This window comes from Pseudopipra pipra, chromosome 1, assembly GCF_036250125.1.
Source record: "Pseudopipra pipra isolate bDixPip1 chromosome 1, bDixPip1.hap1, whole genome shotgun sequence".
NCBI lineage: Eukaryota > Metazoa > Chordata > Aves > Passeriformes > Pipridae > Pseudopipra > Pseudopipra pipra.
The window spans coordinates 35,057,110-35,079,261 of NC_087549.1; the positions used below are offsets into that span (position 1 = coordinate 35,057,110).

The 22,152-nt window shown below is 41.9% G+C and overlaps 1 protein-coding gene across 3 annotated transcripts in view; it reads right to left on the reverse strand.

The window, feature by feature from the left end:
• The window catches only part of SGK3 (serum/glucocorticoid regulated kinase family member 3), a 57,886-nt gene extending 47,788 nt beyond the window's left edge, over positions 1-10,098 (reverse strand). For 2 of the 3 annotated variants that reach the window (XM_064651580.1, XM_064651552.1), the window contains exon 1: positions 9,606-9,723. The gene's annotated coding sequence lies outside the window, so the exon portion shown is untranslated. Of the gene's footprint in view, positions 1-9,605; positions 9,724-10,076 lie in introns of those variants that run through there. The other variant, XM_064651572.1, reaches the window with a different exon arrangement.
• Positions 10,099-22,152: the final 12,054 nt, after the last annotated feature.

A 22,152-nucleotide genomic window follows, 5' to 3' on the forward strand; every position in this document is an offset into this window, starting at 1 on the left:
CCCCCGCTGCCTGGAGACAGAGCACGGAGCTCTGCAAACGGGAATTTGAATCCCCTGAGGAAGGGACTTTCACGAAGATGCCCCTGCATTTCATGATATGCCTGTGGTGATGCGAGTCTTGTCCCTGCTGGCAGTCCACAGGTGAGGCCTTCGCTTGGACCGAAGGAGAGCCGAGGGGCTTGGAGACCCCCTTGTGTATGTTGAACAGAGATCCAGCTACAACAACCCAGTTACTGCTGCGTGGAGGACAGAAGAGGAGCTGCTGCTTAAGGACTGGAAGGGATCTGTCCTTCTTTCCCTCCCGGACTTTTATTTGGAGGGGAGAAGAGATCTGGTCCATTGTAAATACTATATGTCATGGTAGAGATAGTTGCAATCGTGTGTATAATGTGATATGGTATTTATTTGTACAGTCATTGTAATATATTCCCTTTCCCCCACTTTGAGTCTGGTGTGTTTTGTCTGGAAAAAACCCATCTCACATTAGGTTGAGATGTGGGAGGGGGGAATGGAGCTAGGGAATTGGATTTCGGGACTATCTCAAACCATGACACTATCTCAGTGTCGTCCTGTGGGTAGGACACCCACATGGTCAGTGGGTGTTTAAAGCACTCCAGAAGAACATCTTCCAGTCTTGCTTCACCTGAAAGGAATCCAGCTCATGTTCCCTGAGATCACCCAGCAAAGTGAATGGTGAGGGATGTACTCCAAAAGCAGCTCCTGAACTGAACTAATAACAGAGACTCACCCTAAGCCAAACCAGAGGAATCCAGGGACCAACAGTGGCATCCATACAGCAGAGAGCAAGGCAGGAGGCATCAGCTGTAGCAGACCAGAACAACACTGCTTTACTCAACTGTTAGACTGATCTAAATGCTATGCAGCTATAAGCATGACTGGAGTGACAGCGTGAAGTGTCTGGGCACCAGGCAATGACTGGTTCAAGACAACATATTGACCATTTTAAATGACATCTGATGTGACATATGGACATCTTTGGCAGATCTGTAAATAAACTGTAACAAATCATCACAATGTTTTAATATTTCAACTGCATTTGCTTTAAAATAACAACGCTAATAATCTATCTTATTTTTCTTTCTTTTCTTTAAATGAAGACCTATGTCTGGGGACTTTCTGCCTCATAAATTAAAACAGCAGAACCAAAAAAAAGGGCCAAGCACCCAAGTCATCAATCTTTTCCAGCTGGCGAGTAATAGAGCAGTAACCAAGACAAAGAATGTTCCAGTTTCTCCTTGGCAGTTCCTAATATCAACATATTTTCATTTCATCAACTTTCTTTTCCCAAAGAAGTGTCAAATTGTGCACGTCTGTGTGCGTGCCTGTTTAGATTCTGAGCTGCAAGGCCATCCTCTGTTCCTTATGCTCTGTAGCTTCTGAAATATTCAGTCCCTTTAGATTCCTTGTCAAGGGCGGTTTTGTTTCTTACTCTGTGCACATCACTCATCCAACATGGTTCCCTGAATAATCATCTGGGATTTGGCTGGGTGGTTGATGATAAAATTTCTTTCAGGTCACTTCAAGTGATGCTCCTATGTAAAACAGTAAAGTGATTTTTGCACATATTGACAAGTTTGCAGTTTAATTTCTGAGTAAAACCTTGTGTTATGAGAGTCCTCCTTCCACCTCTAGTCAAATTCTTTATAAATAAACACACATTATAGTGTAAAAAACCCTACAAACAACCTCAACTAATACCAACAAATACAATTAAAATGTTTGCACAGAAATTTGAGATACCTTTTAATACACGAGAGAAGCGACAGAATTCTGTTTTTATTCCCAGATAATTAAACAACAGGAAGAATGGCTGAGGGTATCAAACGTAAGAATATCTTAACTGAGGATCCGAGCCAGCTCATGTTGCAGAGCTATGTCTGAGAGACAGGCATTATTTACACATTCTGGTGAAGTACTCCACAAGTTTAACATTTTAAGGCAGTTTATGAATTTCTAATGTCAATTTACACAAAATGTGCTTAAACACCCAGATGCCATGACCAAAACCAAATGAATCATAAATTTGAAGTTCATCTGAACTGGTGAGGTTAAGTCAAACTTCTAGTTTAAATTTACATTGCCTTGGATGTGTAAATTAACATCCAAGCAGCAAAATGTACTTTTAATTGGCTTGGACCACAGATGAACTCTTTCCTTTTTAGTATGCCTTCTGATTTTAATTGGGTGGAAAACTGTTGTAAATATTTTCTTCTTTCTCACCCCTTCTTCCCAAGGTTTTTTATAAACAAGTGAAGTATTGTTTAGCTGCTGTGCTCTAGACCCCACACACCCCAAAGCAAAACAGAGAAAAAGTATGTGTTCAGATCACTACAGAGCAGGGTTTTATACATTTTTTTGATTGCACATCAACGAACAATTTGTCTACCTCCAAACAAATTGATCAGTGCAGCTTCTAGTGTCCTTTTAGCTTTGCTTCTCATCATCTGTGTAAGGAGAGAAAAGTAGGCTTGGAAACTCCAGCAAATGAACCTAAACACATTTGCTCAGCGGTCTCTGAGCCTCTGGTCAACAGCTCTGTGCTGTTCAAAGCCCAAGTACAAGTGCATCACTGTTCTCTCATTTAAATGTAGAATAATTCTAGGATTCATGGCAATGCCAGCTTAAACTTAGCTCTAAAGAAACCCTTTGTTTTCAAATAAATCAGTGCCTGGTTTTAGATAATTCTATAAAGAATCCTATTCATCCACTACATAACGTATTAGTTAACATGAAAAGAGAACCAAAGAGACAGCCAACCTCCAAAAAATTCTGAAGAAAATTGAAGTTAAACCAATCTATCTGGCATATGCCTTTAGAGTTACATGCAATGTGTGTGGACACATACACAAGACTTAAATCTTGTGCACAAGACTGTGCATTGGAAATAGCACAGTTCATTCTTGATACAAACACTTTGCACCAAGACAGTTGAAAATTTTGGAGCACACTGGCCACGCTTTCTCACCATAGCAGTGTAATTTCTCAGGTTTTCTGTCACAGCTGGAAGTATGACATTATTTTCAAGGGACACAACCAAGGGACAGTTTTGTTGGTCCCCTGACAGAAATTCCGTATGTTTTCTATCAGGGCTCTGAAAACAAAAGGATGGCAGGAATGAGTTGTTAGTCCCAACAGTTCCAAAGACACCAGATATTCTCTTACTAAGAATTTGGGAATGTGAAATTCAGATGCTTTAATATTAATATGGTGCTTAACCATTTCTACGCTAGTCTGAAAAATTGAGGACCCCTTTTAAAGATCAATTGATAATGATAAGTTAGTTATTTACAAGAAATTTATTGTAAATACTAGGAGAATAAATTAATACCATTATGTTAATTATTTAAATTAAATGCTTAAATGAAAAAAACAGAGAAAAATAATCAGGAGGCAAATTGGATTCTAGGCTGTCAGTATCTACTATAACTCCAGATAACCCTCTTCTGTTTCACTTCTTACCTCTCAAAAAACACTGCTATATACTCTTTAATACATGTTTTTTTTACTTACCTTTTATGAAAACATAGCCCTTTTCTTTTTTTTCCTTCCCCACCCCCCTAATATATTTGAGATGCACCACTAGCACAGCAACAAAGAAGCAGAAGTCTTCTAGTTCTTTGGTGCATTTGTCTTCAAGACCTTTGACAGTCTGGGTATTTTTGCCAGGTAGCTTTTATTTCTGAACTATCCTAAGTTTTCTCTGGTTTGTAGTTTTTGGTAGCATTCCAAACTCGTAGACTTAATGTATCTTGCTTTTGCAAAGTATGGTTATGTCCCATCATTTTTTTTCTTTAATTGCCTCCTGTTCATCTTCTATGTTCTTCCCAGCATTAAAGCAAAACACATACCATAAAGTGGAAATTCCACTGAGTTTGAGTAAAAGCATTCATTTTCTGAATGCTCAGTCCTTACTTATTTACTAAACTTAGTATGAAATATATTTTAGGCCTTGATAGTGATCCCAGTTCATAAATACCTAACACTAAGATGCCAAACAAAAAAAAACCTCTAAACCTAAATTATCACAATATAAATACAGTTGTTCAGAGTCCTGCAGACCGAGCACAATTCCATCTAAATACATACATCCAACATTCCTGCTCTTAAGCAGGAACTACACAGGGCATGGAAGAGGTGAGAAGGCAGATAGTCATGGGCTGCAGCACATGGTCTAGGAGGTGAGTTGGAGGCAACTGGACTTAGCCTTGAGAAGAGGAGACTTGAGGGGCACGTAACAGCAGCCTCCCGATGTCTTCAAGAGAGGTACCAAGGCAGACATAGACTCTCGACGTTGCATTGCATGAGAAGGGAAAATCCAACGAGGATAACTAACCACTGAGGCAGGTTGCCCAGCAGGGCTGTGGAGTCTCTGTCTTTGGGAGGTTTTCAAAACCCAGCTTGACAAAGCCTTGAGCAGCCGTGTCTGAACTTGGGGTTAACCTTCTTTCAAGCAGGAGGTCACACTTGCCACCTCCCAAGGTTTCTTCTAACTGGAATAACAGCATGATTTAAGATGTTTAGCCCTAAGCAGCACTTACCCCTTCAGCTTATCTTCCTAGCTGAATCCAGAAATTTCACTGTAATGCAATGTTATATGCAACATCACAGGACAACAATTCTTGCAAGTTCCCAAGCACTTACATTTTCTCATTAAAATATCAATTTGAGCACAGATTAATGATGCAAAGCTCTGAAATAGCCATCAAGACAGTTTCTGAAAAATAGAACTGTGTTTCCAACTGGTGCTTTGTTTTAACAGCAAAGAGAAAAGTTACAAATTCTCAAAAATTGGCACATGGTTTGCATATATTTAGACATCAGATTTTGAATCCTACATTATATTGATAAATACAAATACTTGGGGAATGACTTCAGTTCCATAGATGTTCAATAAGCACTGAAATATGAGTTATAACTCTGTGGGGCACTGCAAATCTATTCTGACGGACCTGCTACAGTAGCAATATTGGGTCCAGAATCAGAGGCAAAGCTTTTCTTGGTCTGATGTCTGTTCCAAAATATTTTGCAATTAACAATACAGTGAAGATATTTTAAATAGTTCTGTTTCCTTGGTTATTTCACAACAGTAAACAAGAGACAGAGAAGTACCACTGAAGGAAAACTGATTGCAAGAGCTGGAAGAGACAGCAGCAGCAAAGCAACATGTTGGTGTCTCATAAGCTGATGGAAACGTGTCCATCCTGCTTGTCAGCAGAGGCAAAGGTTCAGAAGCTGGTACCCCTTTGGTTTACTCCAAGAGAAATATAACGGTCTGTAAAGTTATGCAACTTCTTTGCTGGCAGCATTTTGCAATAGTATCTGGCAAGGCACTTAGCACTAGCAGCTTGCCAGTTGCCCTCACAGTTTCAAACAAGACTGCCAAGAAATAAGATGTGACATCTCTTTGAATAAAGGAGCTTTGAATCAAATTTAGACACCAATCTTGCTTATAAACACTCCCCCTTCAACCAGGTGCTTTCCTGCCCTAAAACAAAGAAAGACTGTAGTTGCAAAGCAAAGCATTTCAAATATGAGGAAATAAGAAGTTCCCTTTCCTCATCAGATGATGCTTGCAGGGTGTCTGAGAAATGTTAGTGAAAAGATCACATGAAGATACAACCTTACTTCTTCCTTTGCTAAAGGTTAGGGAAGAAGACTCTCAACACAGAACTGGATGAGGGAATTGAGTTACAGGTCAGGTCACAAACACCCAAAACTGTGGTACGGATTACTTACAATGACACCTAAAAATCTGCATAATACAGAACTGGCAGGCTGACACTTATCACCATACAGATAGGTGTAACTGTGCAAGAGAGGTGGCTCAGGATGGAAATTCCTGCGCTGGAAATGGGGCTTTCTGGTAGGAAACACTGGACGCTTTCCCCACTTCAGCTTGAGGGCTTAAACTTCTAAACCGGGACTACGAACAGCTGTCACCACTCACTGCAGATCTCTGAGCCCATTCTTCTCCTAGGCCCAGTTTTCTCCTAGAGCAATTAGCCAAGTCTTGATCCTCTCTTGAAACGTAGAGGATGTCATGAAAATGTTCACCTCTGATAACAGTCTCATCACGAGCAACCAACCACTAGGTCCCAGCCCTCCTCCCAGTGGAACACACAAACTGCTGCGAGAAAGTCAGGTTCCAGTGCTCCCTCATGTCAGCCTCAGGCAACCTGCTGCATCTTCCACACAAGGGCCCAGGTTGAACACAAGGAAAGAAATGTGCCTTCTCACCTGCTTCCTTCAGCCTATTCAACAGCTACAGAGCTGGGAGAAGATGTGGGCTCGAACCCCTTGGGCACATGGATCAGGAGCCCAGATTTCAACTACCAGAACACGGTCTACTCTTCAGACAAGTCTTACCACCAGGAGCTCTCAGGGAAAGGTGAGCACTGGCTCCTCTTCTGGCAATGTTTTAAAAAAGGAAGCCTAAACAACTGCATTTCAAGACACAACCAATCCCATCAGGGTGTGTGTTTACAATGTGCTTGCCAGGTGTCCTAGTTTCTCATCTCCTAAGGGCTTTGATGCTCAACTGCAGCAGCTCTAGATAAGGCGCTTAAGAACTTTCTGCTTAAAGGGAGATCCAATACATTTAAGACACTTTCAGAGTCAGGCAGGCACAGTGTTAGGTGGTTTGGAAGACGGGGGAATAAATTCTGTTTGAGAACGAGGAATGCAAGAAGGAACCTGATTAACACATTTTAAAATGTTCTTACAGTATGCTGAAGCCTTTTGGTTCTACTTTGGAAAGTGTAAGTGTTTGCTCTGCAGGATATTCTAGCATATGGATACTACTTAAACTGGAACAAAATGAATCCTTCAATATAAACACTCATAGAGCTGGATTCAAATAAAAACAACATATTGCTTTACTACAGCTCAGTCTATACAAATACATACATTACTTATGCTAGTTTCTAGTTCCTTGGTCTACAGAAAAAAAAATTCATAGCAGAATAAGTCTTCACTGACTTAAGGATGTCCAAAAATGAAGTCACAAAACCAACCAATAGTGACTTTCCTTTTGGGAAGCGCACACTCCTTTGAAATAACATTTTTCTAAATGATAAATTAGACAGCCGAAACAAAAAATTAATTTGCAACTGCAAATATGTGTAATCTGAGCTCTATTTCCATGCAGAAATGCAGGGCATTTGTGTACAAAATGGCTTGTAGCCGTGGGACAAAAAAGCCCCAGTAACTTGCATGCAAATTATAAAACTGAAACCATCTGGAAAATGATCTGAGTTATAGGCAGGATAACCCAGGAGAGAACTGATGTGTGGATGTGGCTGAAGGATCACAGCTTATTAGAAGCTTATCCTATATGGATGGGATGGAAAATAAGATTTGACATACCCTCTTAGAGAGTGATGATTAACATGAACCTGCAATTAGCATGTGTGGCATTATAGATTGACAGATGATTTCCATCATAAACCCTAGATCCTAGGAGAGACAAGAGATGCTTTGCATCTATTTTTATTTGCTAATACCTAGGACAATTTATTTCATATAGTTTACTTTTGGCCCTCAGCATACCCAATTGAGTTATCTTATTGGTGGGTCAGGTCAGCTTTGGAGGCTTACAGCTATTCCAGTTAGCTAGGCTGAAGCAATTCTGCATATTAAAAACCAGCAATCACTATTTTAAACACATGCCATTACAGTCAAATTATCCACCTACTAGTGGGTTGACTTTAAACAAGTCAAAAAATGCAGAGAGTAGTAATTTTAAAGTGCCCACATCTTAAAACTTGAACTACGAGCTCCCTGCAATACATTCTTTTATAAGCAGAGTGGGCTAGGAACCATATAACTAATGTCCCCTCGTAGGTCCTTTGAAGACTTCTGTTCAATGAGACTTGAACATCCAGCTTTGTCAGGCTTCTTTAAAAAGATACCTGTCCTTAGAGAATGAGAATGCAGACAGCAATAGTAAAAAGCAACAACAGCTATGAGCTGTTGACTATCAGAATGAAGATCCACTCCGAACAGCATAACCAATGAATTGCAAGTCTTGCAGCACTCTGGATGCAGCCCATGTATACACCAGTCTGCATAACTCTCCTTTCCCTCAGGAAATGTTTAATCCTCTTTTCAGATTATAATAGGTACTGAATTTATTAAATTAGCATGAAAGAAATTAAATGCAAGGGCTGCCAACATCTATTTTGAGTGCCCAGTATAAATGTCAATGCTATTTCAATGCTCAGAGCATCTAACAAAGGGGCTGTAGTACTTACTAGACAGAAATACAGAGATCACTAAATGTTTTTTGACGCCAACTAGTGCATATTCCTGCTCTTCATACACTCTCAAAAATTAAGGGAAAGAGCCTGGAAGAATTCACATCAAAAAAGAGCTTTGCAGGAGCATGTAAGTGTCAGCAAGGGGAAGTCAAGGAGTTCTGACCAATGCTCATGAAAGCACTGAGCCAAAGACATCCTGCAAATACAAAGTCACACAGGTGAATTTTATGGGATACCCTTTCAAGCTCGACCAGTTCTCCCCTTAATGCAAATCCTCAAAGTCTGCGTCAGAATTTTACCTTCCCGTAAAAGACCTGTGCAGGAAGTACCAATACTTTGCAAGTCCTTCTGCACAAGAGGAGGAAACATTTTAATTCTCTCCCTGCCTCCAACCCTCTCTCATACTGAAGGTGTTTAAAGGAAGGGGGAAGAGGCAATTCCAGCCCTTGCCTGTCTAGCACACAGACCACTAAAAAGAGGGACCTCAGACATGAAGTATGTCCACTTCTTTTCCTCCGTGAGGCACAAAGCAAAGCGAGCCAGATCTCTTCATCCTACTTGGGCACGGGGCAAAGGCTCTCTGGGCAAGGGTCCCTTCACCTGCTCTAAATGTAAATGCCAAGCCATCCCTCACCTCTTAAAAGTCTGCAGCATTACTGTCTTTACTGAATTAAGTAGTGGAACTGAAGTGGAGTTTAGTGGTGCCTGCGGTTGCAACCCAGAAATCAAACCCTCCCACACCCAGCCAGCCATGCAAAATAAAGCATAATAAGTAAAACTACACATACATGCAGTAACCCATAAAAACATTCAGGCAAGAGTACTAGCAGGAGCCAAGTAACACTACTGTAGAAGGGTGGGAATAAAAAAAAAACAGGAGAGAAGAATGTGAAATGCTGAATGACTTTGCAACTTCTTTGCAAGTACAATATCTAAAATTATAGTCGCTGGGGGAAAAAGAAAAGCAGAAGTTTCTCCGTGTTTGTTTACTCGTCTGTGAGCACTTTGCCCCGTGTCCGTAAGTGGATCCCTGCCGCTGGAGCCGCACGCCCACGCGGGGAGCAGCGCTTTCCTGCGGAACACTTTCAGTTCCCCCGTCCCGCTCCGCAGGAGCCCCCCCGTGAGAGCCACACCGAACACACTCCACGGGAGCGCCGGAGGTGCGGGCAAAGCACGAAGGCGTTTTCGGGCTGCAACAAAAGGGAAACAAAACGTCCTCGTGCCCCGTATCCCCGCGGCCGCCGAACCGCCGCGGCGCCGGACGGCCTCTCTTTCCCGTGCCCGTCGGAGGGGGCACGGACCCCTGGACAGCCGGACCCCGCGTACCTGCTTCCCTCCGACCCCCCGTCCCTCCGCTGGCCGGGGCGGGCCGGTGCTGTCTGTCCGTCCGTCCGTCTGTCCGTCCGTCCGCCCGCCCGAGTTCCCGTTTCCTCCTCCCCGCCGCGTCAGCCGCGCTCCTCCCGCCGCGGCCGCGGGATGACGCGGTCCCGCCGCGGGGCTGCCCCCTCCCCGGGCGGCCACGGGCGGCAGCCGCTTCCCCGCTGGCGCAGGCAGGGCCGCTGTCGGTGGCGGTGTCGCTGTCGCAGCCGCCTCGCCGCCCCCGCCGCCGGCCCGTCCCACCAGCGCCCCCCGGGCCGCGCCCGGCGCGGGGTCAGGCGGGGACTCGCAGCCGGCCCCGCTCCCGCCCGGGGCCCCGCGGCTGCAGCTCCCTGAGGGACCCCAGAGCCTGCGGCTGTCGGCTAACGCGGAGACGTGGGATGCAGGGGCGGATTAGCGCGATCCTCCCGCTAAACCTACGGATAATCCAGGGCGACGCGGTCCTCCCCACATCCAGCGCCCAGCGGGCGCGCTGGCCGCGCCTCGGGAGCGGGTTCCGAGGGCGATGCTGTGAGGCCGCGGGCAGGGATTGTGCTTCATCGGGACGTACACGGAGCCTGCACAGGACCGAGCCGCTCTGTCCCCTGCAAAGCTGTCACTGCCGGACGCGGAAAGCGAGGATGGATTTTCGGTGCCAATATTTCATCCATCTGGGCAGCAAAAGTAGATTAATAGGGCTGGATGGAGGAAAGAAACATCGGAGACGTCATCTAGGGTGCAGAAGTATCCTCCCCCCTCTGTCTTCTAGGCATTATTTTGCCTTTTTAGTTCAATAATCGCTTTCAGTATTCATTTCTCACAGCAGGATGTGGTAAAAATAGAGTTATCAGTTTGTCTGAAGCAACATTTGCTGTCTCTTTTCTGGCTGCTTCTTCCATGTTTCCTGACACACTTTCTTCACCACATAATACCACAGGGTGCAGCACACTAAAACCCACCCCACCCTTAATTTGTGCAATTCTGCCTCAAAACACTTCTGTCTATCAGATTCACGGTTCTGGGTATGGCTAGCTGAGGTTCCCATGCGGCACACCTTAGAAGATGGCACCAGCCCGGAGGCCTCACAAAACAAGGAGAATTTCAGGAAGGCCTCAGAGACGGGATGTGAGACAAGGGAGGTTGTTCCAAGCACACTCAGGGCGCAGGCGAAATTTGCTGAGCGGCAGTAAGAGGAAGGGAAGAGACTACTGAGAAAGTAACAGCTCTTGCATCCTGAGATGCTGGAAATAAAACAGAGACTTTAGTGTGGGTAAAAGTGAATACCAGACAAAGAGCTTAATATGATGGTCTGGTATGGTTAACCTGATGTCATAGTATATCTTAAAAGAATCATCACTACATTACAGTGTCGGTTCAATACAGTTTGGATAGTACCTTACTTCCCAGCTTTTAAGGACTCCCAAGCAAAGGAGTGAAATGAAAAACTACAGCTAAAAGCCACATCTTTGAGGAAAGGTAGGAATAAACAGCTCTTGCCAAGGTGGTATGTTTTCATGCAAGCTTCCACTTTCACTCTCTTAATTTAAAGATTTTGCTAGCACATTTTTAGTGGGAATGCTGATTTAACCCATAATTATGCCCAGTCATTTGACCATACCTAAAATTCACTTCTGGTCTTTGTCTTTTCTTTAGTCTACCACCACTCACTGGAATTGTACACTTGAACTGCTGCAACTGCTATTGTGTCAAACATTTTTCTTTCTGACTGACAGCATCTTTAAAACTGTGCTAATGGTCAAAAATATGAACTCGGAAAATTGCCAGATTATTTAGATAATTTAAAATAGAAAGTCGAAGTACATTTAAACATCATGGGAACTACTGACCTATCAGCCTCACCTCTGTGCCTGGGAAGACCATGGAACAGATCTGCCTAGAAGCTATGCTAAGGCACATGGAGAAGAGGGAGCTGATTTGAGACAGCCAGCACAGCTTCACCAAGAACAAGTCCTGCCTGACCGACCTAGTGGCCTTCTGTGATGGAGTGACTACAGCAGCAGACAAGGGAAGGGCTCCAGATGTCATTTATCTGAACTTTGTAGAGCCTTTGACGTGGTCCTCCACAACATCCTTCTCTCTAAATTGGAGAGATGTGAATTTCATGGGTGGACTGTCCGTTGGATGGGAAATTGGTTGGATGATTACATCCAGAGGGTAGTGGTCAATGGCTCAACATCCAAGTGGAAATCAGTGACAAGCTGTGCCCCTCAGAGGTCCATATTGGGACTGGCACTGTTTAATGTCTTCATCAACGACACAGACAAAGGCATTGAAGGCACCCTCAGCAAGTTTGCAGATGACACCAAGCAGCCTTCCAGTACCTAAAGGGGCTACAAGAAAGCTGGAGAGGGACTTTTTACAAGGGCATGTAGCAATAGTACACAGGGCAATGGCTCTAAACTGAAAGGGGGTAGATTTAGACTAGATATAAGGAGGAGAATTTTTACGATGAGAGTCACGAAACACTGGAACAGGCTGCCCACAAATGGCAGATTCCCCATCCCTGAAAACATTCAGGGGCAGGTTGGATGGGGCTCTAATCAAGATGAAGATGTCCTTGCTCAGTGCAGGGGGTTGGGCTAGATGACCTTTAACGGTCTGTTTCAGCCCAAACTACTCTATGATTCTGTGATTCTATGATCATCGTAACCTTCTGTTCCTCCTAAGTCTGCATATATTTAACAGGAATTATTCTTTCATCTTTTCACCTATTTCTGCGTTGGATTAAATTAGTAGAGCAAGAGTGAATAATAGATGTAACCATTCCTCCTTTCCTTTCTCTTCGAAATAACCTGAATGATGAAAAAATCTTGGAAGGTCTTTTTCCCATATGAGGGCAAAATTAAAAACACAACAAAAAATGCTTCTTTCCCCTCCCTAAAAAAGGAAAGATCTACCCCAAAGTAGGCTATAACCTGATGTATTATCACAACATACTTCTACTTCTTAAGCACTGGATAAAGTGCCTACTGTCACTGGGATTTCTACTACCAAAGGTCTCTCCAGGTATTCTTGTATTGTTTATTCCTTATCTGAAATTAAAAATTGTGGAAAGCATCAATTTAAAGTGAAATCCACTTCAGTTAGCTAATAATAATACACAACTCTTTCTAGAGTTTTCCTGCCACTTAAAAAAACACAGAGCTGGTAGGAAGGAACACAAAAGATCAGCTATAAATAACAGCATTTTATCAGTTGAGTCTGAACCACTGGAAGTCTCTTCTCGTCCTTTTTTGTGTGGGTGTATGTGTATAAAAACACCACAAATCTTTCTTTGACCTGATATAATCCATTTTTTTCCTGCTTCACATGCTCTTTGGCACAAACTAGGCAGCTTGAGAAAGACATGGTCCTCTTGCAAGTGCTGGGTTGTCATGCTGACAGCCTGGGGAAAAGCTTCCAGTTTAGACCACAATTGCAGATGCAGCCCTGGCCCCTCCATGACATTGCCATAGTGGTGTAGTCCCTGGGTGACTGTAAATTCATGCTCTTTCCATGTTCATTTGTCTGCACCAGAGACTCTTCTGTTGCTACTCAGGCTACTGTCCTACTGTACAGCCAGAGCAGAAGACCTAAATACCAAAGAGACTCTGAACTGTCTTCCCTTCAATGCAAGCAAACTTCACCTATGGTAAAAGCCTCTTAAAAAAAAAAAAGGACAAAGGGAAAAATTACTTGCCGGTACATTCTGCCTTCTTTTCCATTGTAATTTCCCTGTAAGAATGGCACGTTTTCCTCTTGCTCTGGTATTCTGCGGGGAGGACATACGTACACACTCAAGGTCCCTAATGCTATGTCATCCATACTAGGCAGCACTAAATCTACAAAATCTTTAAAAGGTCAGTCTCAGGCCTGCTGCTGAGCAAACAAAGCTAATAGATGTGTTCATTTGTTCCCTCATGTTTGCTCCATTGTTCGGTTTCTGTTTTTAGGCATTTCCTTACAGACAGGTTGATTTATTTAACTAGACACAGGCCAATGTCTGAACAGCACACCTAGAAGCACCAGCAACACAGAAAGAGAAAATGGGGGGAAAAAACCCAGATGATGATGACATACTGCTTTTAAAGCATAACAAAATTCCTGTTAGTATCAGCAGTCTGGTGCACAGACTAAGGTCAGAGCAAACCCTTAGTGTAGTAACTCAGTAGTTGTGGAGATGATGCATTCTCCACCTTATAATGAGAAACCAAACAAAGGGCAGAAACACCTTTTGTGAGGCCACCATGACTTCTCCCTTTTTGCTATACCTTCTTCCATTCTCTTTGTTGCTTCACCTATTTGCATGTCTCTGCCTTTCTTCCCTTTTCACTTCTTTCCCTGTAGCAACTCTGCCTTCGTGCATCCTACTTCTGCCTCCTCCCACATGAGGAAGACCCATAATAGTGTGGGCTGAACTTCAGAGGGGAAAATGCAAAGACAAATGGTCGTTAGCTGATGTAGACTTACAGCAGGCTTTCTAGGACTATAGGCTATGAGCCAAAGTAGGGATGAAAGAAATAGACTGAGGGCAAGTGGAACAAATAAAGTTAAGAAAGTTTTAAAGCAGAGAGCAGAAAGTTATATAAGATGATCTTTCACCTAGGACTGTCTGTTCAGCAGACCTGACAGGACACGTTCAGGCTGGTTAGATCCCCCACAACCACATGCTAACAAGGAAATAGATTAATGATTACGTAGCATGAGAAAGGCTTGTTGTGACATGGCATTCATCTGCCACTGAATCCATGTTCATAAGGAGGTTTCTATCTTCAGGCACACAAATTTCCATTTTTTTTTGAGCAAGGTCCCAAAGGAATTGTAAAGTTCCTCTTCAGGGGACTAGCAGCCTGGAGAAGAGGAGACTGAAGGGAGACCTTATCACAGTCTACAACATCCTTGTGAGGGGAAGAGGGAGGGCAGGCACTGATCTCTTCTCTGTGGTGACCAGTGACAGGACCCAAGGGAATGGCCTGAAGTTGTGTCAAGGGAGATTTAGGTTGGATATTAGAAGAAGGTTATTCACCCAGAGGGTGGTTGGGCACTGGAACAGGCTCTCCAGGGAAGTGATCACAGCCCGACAGAGTTCAAGAAGCATTTGGATGATACTCTCAGGCACATGGTGTGACTCTTGGGGATGGTCCTGTGCAGGGCCAGGAGTTGGACTCAGTGATCCTTGTGGGTCCCTTCCAACTCAGCATATTCTGTGATGGTGTGATATTTCTAATTAGCATAGAGATTTACAAGGTACAGGTATTGATTTTACTTTATTCCAATAAGGTAGTATAACACATTTTATTGAACATTTGAAATATGGACTACAGCAATTAAGGTGAAAGTTCAACAGAAATCTTAAATAAGAAGAAACTTAAATGCTTTGTTGAACTCCTGGAACTTAGTTGCAAAATCACATCTGGGGATCCCTATCTAACTCACATTGTGCCTCCAAAAAATGATCTCCAAAGCATTGCCATTAGGCTTTCACATCAATACCCAAATCACAACAGGTACAGAGGTGTGGAGGTCACCCTTCTCATAGCCACCATTTTAAGTTGGTTATATTTCCTACATTGTTGGAGTTTGGTACTTTAGTTTGTACTTATCCGTGCCATGAGTAAATCTAGATCAGATTTTTGCAGAATTGGAGTTCATCATGGACAGATATTCAGGTGAGGTGCCCCAGTCCAGAGTGTAAACAGAGACTTTTCCAAGTCTTAGTTGTTATTAAATAATAGTCATTAGCTGTTTGATCTTGAGTCAAGTTGAATACTGTTGAACTGGAGGAAGATATTGCCAGTTTCTGATATTTCAGGACATGTAAGCACTGTTGCTTAGCCCCTAACTAGGAACAGCTTTCAAGTAAGTACAGTTCTGTTCCTGAAATGGTGAGAGGTAAGCAGTTAATCATGGGGTCCTCTGTCCAGGTAGCTAGTAATCACACATAATTTTCTTCCCTTCTTCCAAAAAGGAAATTTGTTATTCCTTGATCATATCCTGTTACTCAACTGCTGTGGCATATTGTGCTGCTATTTAACGTTGTGTTTTCTCTGTAAAGTTCAAAGTTAATTAGACCAAAAAGCCCTTTAGCTTTTGTTACTGGAAACACTGTAAGGTTCATTCATTCACACCACAAGCCTGTTAAATTTTTGCATTCAAAGCAGATCCCATTTTTGCATTCAGGATCCCTGCTGCTTTGAGCTATCTGTCACATGAAACACCAGTAACATTGGCTGCAGCATCTAACAGTCAACCTCTGCAAGCACAAGCAACTAAAATAATGGAAGACAATATATTCTTTAAATCTGTTGTAAACTTCTTTAAAAAATTATTTTTAAATTTTAAGTTGGTTTTAGATTTTTAAAGCTATTTATTTAAAATATATTAAACAACAATTTTCAAGCATCCAGCCAAGAATTAGAAGCTATTTCTCTAGAAAAAAATACAAGAAAAAGGGCAGATGACGTGTTATAAGAGTGCTCCATTATTGTTGTATCAAGATGTGCTGGTTTAAAGGTAAACCAGCAGGGGAAGTGAACTCAACTCAAAAGAGAGATTATAAGTCAGAATAACAATTTAATAAAATAATACAATAAGTACAATTATACAGACAAACAATTGGTTTTAACCCACAAAACCCAAATATATAACCCAGCACCCTGGGGCATGACCAGAGTGGTGTTCGTTGGGCCCCCTGAGTCCAAAGGAAAAGGAGAGGGGAAAACCTGTTGGTGAGAGTGCTACTGCAGTCTGGTCAAGAGTGGTGATTGCAGTCTGGTTGAAAAGTGGTGGTTGCAGTCCAGTCAAGAGTGGTGGTCTGCAGTCTGGTTGAGAGCGGTGGTCTGCAGTCTGGTTGAGAGCGGTGGTCTGCAGTCTTCCTCTGGATCCCACGAGTGGTTAAAAAGGTCCCAAGACTCCAAGATTATATATCTTCCAGTTCAGGCAGGAATGCTCAGTACCTCCCTCAGGGCAGGGGGTTCCTTAATGGGTGTGAGGACAAGAGCAACTCCTATCTCACAGGCCTCTTAGCACCTAGTTTATAGCCTGAGGAGTCAGGCTCTATGGGCAGATGGTGTAAACGGTCTGTTGATAACAGTTTCTGGGAAATGGCATGGAAGGCTATAGAATACACAGTTTTGGGTTACACCCATCCAGTGATGAACTGGTCTCAGCTGTCCTAACTAGGACACAAGATGTCTCCAAATGGAAATCCAAAAAACAGACCAATGAAAACATGAGAGGACAAATAGTCGTCTTACTCAAAGCAAGATATAATAATTAAACAGATGGTGAATTAGAGACCCTAAGCGAAACCCAAAGTCCACTTTTGCTTCTTTTCATTTTTTTGTAAAAGGGTATTGGGATTAAATCTTAGTGGTATAGGAAAAAAAAATGCATCATGTGATACAGCAATGAAAGTTTCCAAGAAGCTGAGATTGAATTAACTAACCAAAGTTTCAGTGTAAGAAAATACCCCGTTTAGAAAACAGATTATTTAATGAAGGGGTTTTTTTTGTTTCTTCTCCCTTTTCATTTTCATCCCAGCTGCGGTTGCCATTTTGGGGAACAAGAAAGTCCCTGCCTCAGATGTTTCCCATGAGTTATCAGGAAGTAGCAACAATGAGGCAACAGCTTGCATGGAAATAAAATCTCAAAACCTACCACAAATTCACAGAGGTGTTCTTATTTGTCTTAATACAGGAGTTAGGGTGTAAAATCTTTAAAAGAAGAGAATAAGCCTTTTGAATAGGCAAGAGTAGAAGGCCGTTAGCCATTTCTAAGTGAAGTGGAGGGGTTGCAAAAGTGATCTGAAATCTTTCATATATGTGTCAGTTGGAAGTGTTTTGACTTAATGTGCACGTGTCAGTAATGCAGGCACTCTTGTCAGCCCTGCTGATACTGTGAGTTCAATTTAAAAGTTAAATAAAATTTTTGTTTTCCTTCAGTTTTGTTCTGCTTTCTCATCTTTACTGTCTTCTGTTCTATGAACTTTCCCACACTGTAATGCAATACAGATACAACCAATTAGGGAAATGGATGAAATTCTGTTGTAGGACAAAAGGGAAAGACATGAAGTTACTCTTTTTTTTTTTTTTTTTTTTTAAATAAACTCACACACAGAAATAAGTGAAGTGAAATACGATGGCTATGCAATGAAAGGATGGATGAATTGGGCAAGTGAAGAAGAGATATCTGTGTTACCAAATCCTGGGGTTTCAGTAACTCTATTCTAAAAACATCCATTCTGTAATCAACTCTTGCAGACCTCCAGCAGGAAGGATGGAGTTAGTGTCCCAGATGTGCTGACTAACTGGTACAAGGATCTGCTGCCCCAGGTGTGCTGACTAGCTGGTCCATGGATCCGCTGTCAGTAAAGTGTGTTTAAAACACCAGTAGCTACCTGCTTCTGAAGTTACTTCTTTGCTGGTGGCAGCTGCTGGAAGTTTATGAGAAATCCTTTTGCACACATGATAGGAGATGGCTGCTCACAAAAAGTCTGTTTGGGAAGTGTCTGTAGTCCTAGGGAGTGACCAAGGCACAATATTTAAAATAGGAATTCGATAAAACTCAGCTTTCCTAACCCAGGTAACCTCTCAGTCTCTTTTTCTCAAACTCTTTTTTTTTTCTGTAGTTTTCAGTGTAGTCAGCATGTTTTTATTTGTTTTCATCAGGAGCATTCCCCCAGATTTCACAGTTCACCTTGAGCACTGGGCTGGCTGCTCCTGGTATAAACAGGAGGTTAACAAAATTTAACCATCAGAGGAGTGGATTTATAAATCATGGACACAAATAGAAAGATAGGAAAGGTTTGTGAGTAGAGCAGGCTATTTATCATGAAGCAGTATTATCTCTAACATATTTTTCTCATATTCTCTAATTCTGTATCATCATTCTTTACTGAGATCTTGATTCTTACTTCCAGTCTGTGTGTGATACCTGCCTCAGTTACCTAGCTCTTGCATGAGGACATCCATTCTTTTTTTCAGCCTTTTTTTTTTCTAGACTATGAGTAATATTTTTGTTCATTTAGCATAGACTTTTCCCTGTTGGTTTTCATGAAATGAGGTACTAACACACATTGTGCTTGCTGCAAGTTGCCATGTTGATCCTTTTGTCTACCTGTGAGACTCGTTCTCTGAATCCTCTAAAAGGCTTTGCTTTTTCATAACAATATGACGTGGCTGACTCACCATCAGTTTGTGATTCACTGTTGCTCTGATCCTTTCTGAAGAATGCTTCTAATAAATTTACTCCTTTATCTTATGATTACAAGTGAGAACACAATATTATATATGCTGATTTCTAATCCTATTTATTTCACTAGATTGTTAAGATAATTTTGAACTATAAATTTCTCCCTCAAAGTGCTTGCAACTCTTTCCAGCTTAGTGTTTCCCACAAGTTTAATAAGTATAATCTTGCATGTAATTAATGAACAGACTGAGGACAGATGCTTGCATAACCTCATTTTGATATGCTTTTACAGTTTGGTAGTGACCAGCTGCTCTGCATATGTTGTGGTTACGTAAGTTTGCTATAATCATGGCTTTTCTATCTAGCACAGCAGTGTCAGATCAGTGCATTTTCTGCCAGCTTGATTGTAAGGTGTAATGTGAGAGGATACCAAAACTCATGAATGCCAAGACCAGGCAGCTATCACTTCTCACGTTTGTGGCCTGCCCTCACTGAGAGAAAATATGGGGCTGGCATTGTCAAGCACTCCTCACTGTAATAGAGAGCCTGCAGAATGTCCTCTTTTGTTTGTGGGATGGTTTTTCGGTTGTTTGTTTGTTTGTTTTGGATTTTTTTGTAGTTTTGAGGTCAATGTCATTCTTTAACCAAGCTGATTTTTCTATACTTTACTATTCCTTGGATCAGGAGGGTTTGGGCACATGTAATCTCTGATTTTTTCAGAATGATTTTTGATTTTTACTTTCTTCACATGCAATATTATCTAACAATGTGGAGAGTTTCAAAGATGTTTTATTGAAGTTAATTGTTCTTCTTTTGCTCTCTTGTGATTTCTTGTGCAACTTGTTTGATACTTTGATTACTCAGCTAGATTTACTCAGATTCAAATCTAGAAAGCCTTCCCAATAGGATGCCTTATGTTTTCTATACTGACGGAATCTCTCTTATACCTTCTACCTGTTAATGAGCTTTCTCCCACTGTACCCATTTACCAGCAGATATCTCTTAATCTGAGTAGTGAACTTGATGGTAATGAAGGACCTTAGTATGATTTTATTTGAAAACTTCCCCTTAAAATTATATTCCCTGAATCTTCCGTATCCAGTGCTCTATAGTAAAGTCATACCATCTTTCCTCTGCCTTCTCTTCATCCCCACTTTTTTGCAGTTATTTGAATTCTGGATGATAAATTCCGGACCTCAGAACTGGCACTCATGTTCCCAATGTGCAAATCACGGTTTCCCATCATTCTCCAGCACACAATGCTCCTTGATATCAGTATCTGTCTTATGAACTCCCCTACAAAGCTTGCTATGCTAACTGAAATCTCGGGGCATAAGCAAAGCTCATCCTGCTTATTTGCTCGGTGCGGTAAAATCATGTGGGATGTTCAGCAGCTGACCCCCCTGTTTTTCTTTATCTGATTAGTCAGATTAAAAGGCAATAGAGTGACAAAGTAGTTGTGCCCTACAGCACTGATGTATCATCCGTGTTTCCAGGGCGAGTGGGAAGGTTCCCTTCCTTGGTTGCTGCTGACATCTACTGCCAGAGCTGAGTGCGGCAGAACAACACAGGCTTTGGCACTCTGTCCAACGATTCGTGCTGTGTAGCTTTGGATTTGGACTACCAATATTGTATATACAGAGAAAAGCACCATCCTTGGTCTTATGGAAATAAGAGTAATATAGACCAGAAATGGAAAAGTCTCCAGGAACAACTTGTTGGGGGTTTTGTTTGTTTGGTAGGTTGCTTTTTTGTTGTTTTGGTTTGGTTTGGTTTGGTTTTTTTTTCCTGTTTTTCTTGTAAAATTAATGAAGGACACGAGTTAATTGAAAGTCCCTTCATGCATTTTCCATGATAGAAGCTAATGAGTTTATGATGGGTAAATACTTCTCAAAAGCAAAAAAAATGTAAATTTTTTTTAATAGATGATACATCTTCATTGTTACTGTGAATGCTCTTTATACCAGATGCAAGAAAAAGCTTCTCTTCAAACAAATTCCTACCCAGCAGTAGGGGCCTGTTTCTTTGTTTTTGCAACTAATTGCAAAAATCCTTTGCTTTTTCTCTAATTTTGATACCTAGAAATCACATCCAGGACAATGAAGTGTGGTAGAAGATCCCACTTACTGGAAGGTTGTTAGTGAACTGCAATGAATTCATGAACACAAGAGCTGTAGTTTAGGCGTTTAAAGGTGTATTAAAGGACCAAGAACCTTCTGAGCTATTGGAAAACTAGAAAATATTGGAACATCTGGCTACTGGTGGTAATGGTTTTTGTGCATTTTGGAAGGTGGGGCATTATGCTCAGCTTAGTAGCCAAAGGACAGGGCAACAAACCAGTTTGAAAGGTTCATCTAGTTTAAATTTGAACTGTAATAACATCTAGGTTAAAACCCTCAGGAGAAAATCTAAGGATAGAGTGAGTGACTACATTGGTTTTTCTTTTTTTTCCAGCCTGTTGATCCACTCTCAGCATTTCGAATTTGTGTATCAGGTTCTCTGCTATGTCTTCAACTTTGAAAAATACGGGCTCTGAACCTGTGAAATACTTCCAAATTTTAAGCATAATCGCAAGCCGGGCATCACTGCTATGTGCTGTCTGTAAGAAGTATTTGTTGTCTTTGTCCCCCATTTATATCCTTGGCTTGGGAATTCTTCTGTACTGGAAATGGCAGTTCATTCTTCCCTGCTAAACGGGGGGTTTGCAGAGGGAATGTCACTTGGGACCAGACAGTTAATCGGGATGCTTAAATACGTGTGGTTATCATATAGATTTAAGTAAAGCTTTAACAGCTGATGAGATCAGTGACACTATATGCTGTGAACATACAAATCAATAGGGCAGAGAGTGTATGAGTTGCCCAACCTATTTTATTTTGAGGCATTTATCTTTTCATGTAATGGGATTGTACCATTCCTTCAAATTGTATTTGACAGAGCACTATGGAAAGCAGATAAATATTCACAGTAATTGCTATTGAGGGGTCCATATAATCAGGTTACACATCTAAGCTAATAACACTTACATTCTCCTTTTTTTTAATGGTCTACTGCCCTAAAGATCGATTTTCTATTGACAGTTCCTGGACAACGACAGTCCTGATTAATCCATTTTGTTTGCCAGTTGTGCTGACATCAATTCGCAGAGGGATATTCAGAGTAAAAAAAAAGTGAGGCCTTAACTTTGCAGAGGAGTTTGCATGTGAAATCAATTTAAAATGCTTTCAAGATAGGCCCTCAGAACCAGATTTTGAGCCAAGAAATGAAAGGAAAGCATTGGCAAAAAACCCCAGTTGTCTTGGATGCCCCGTTTGTCCCTGCATGA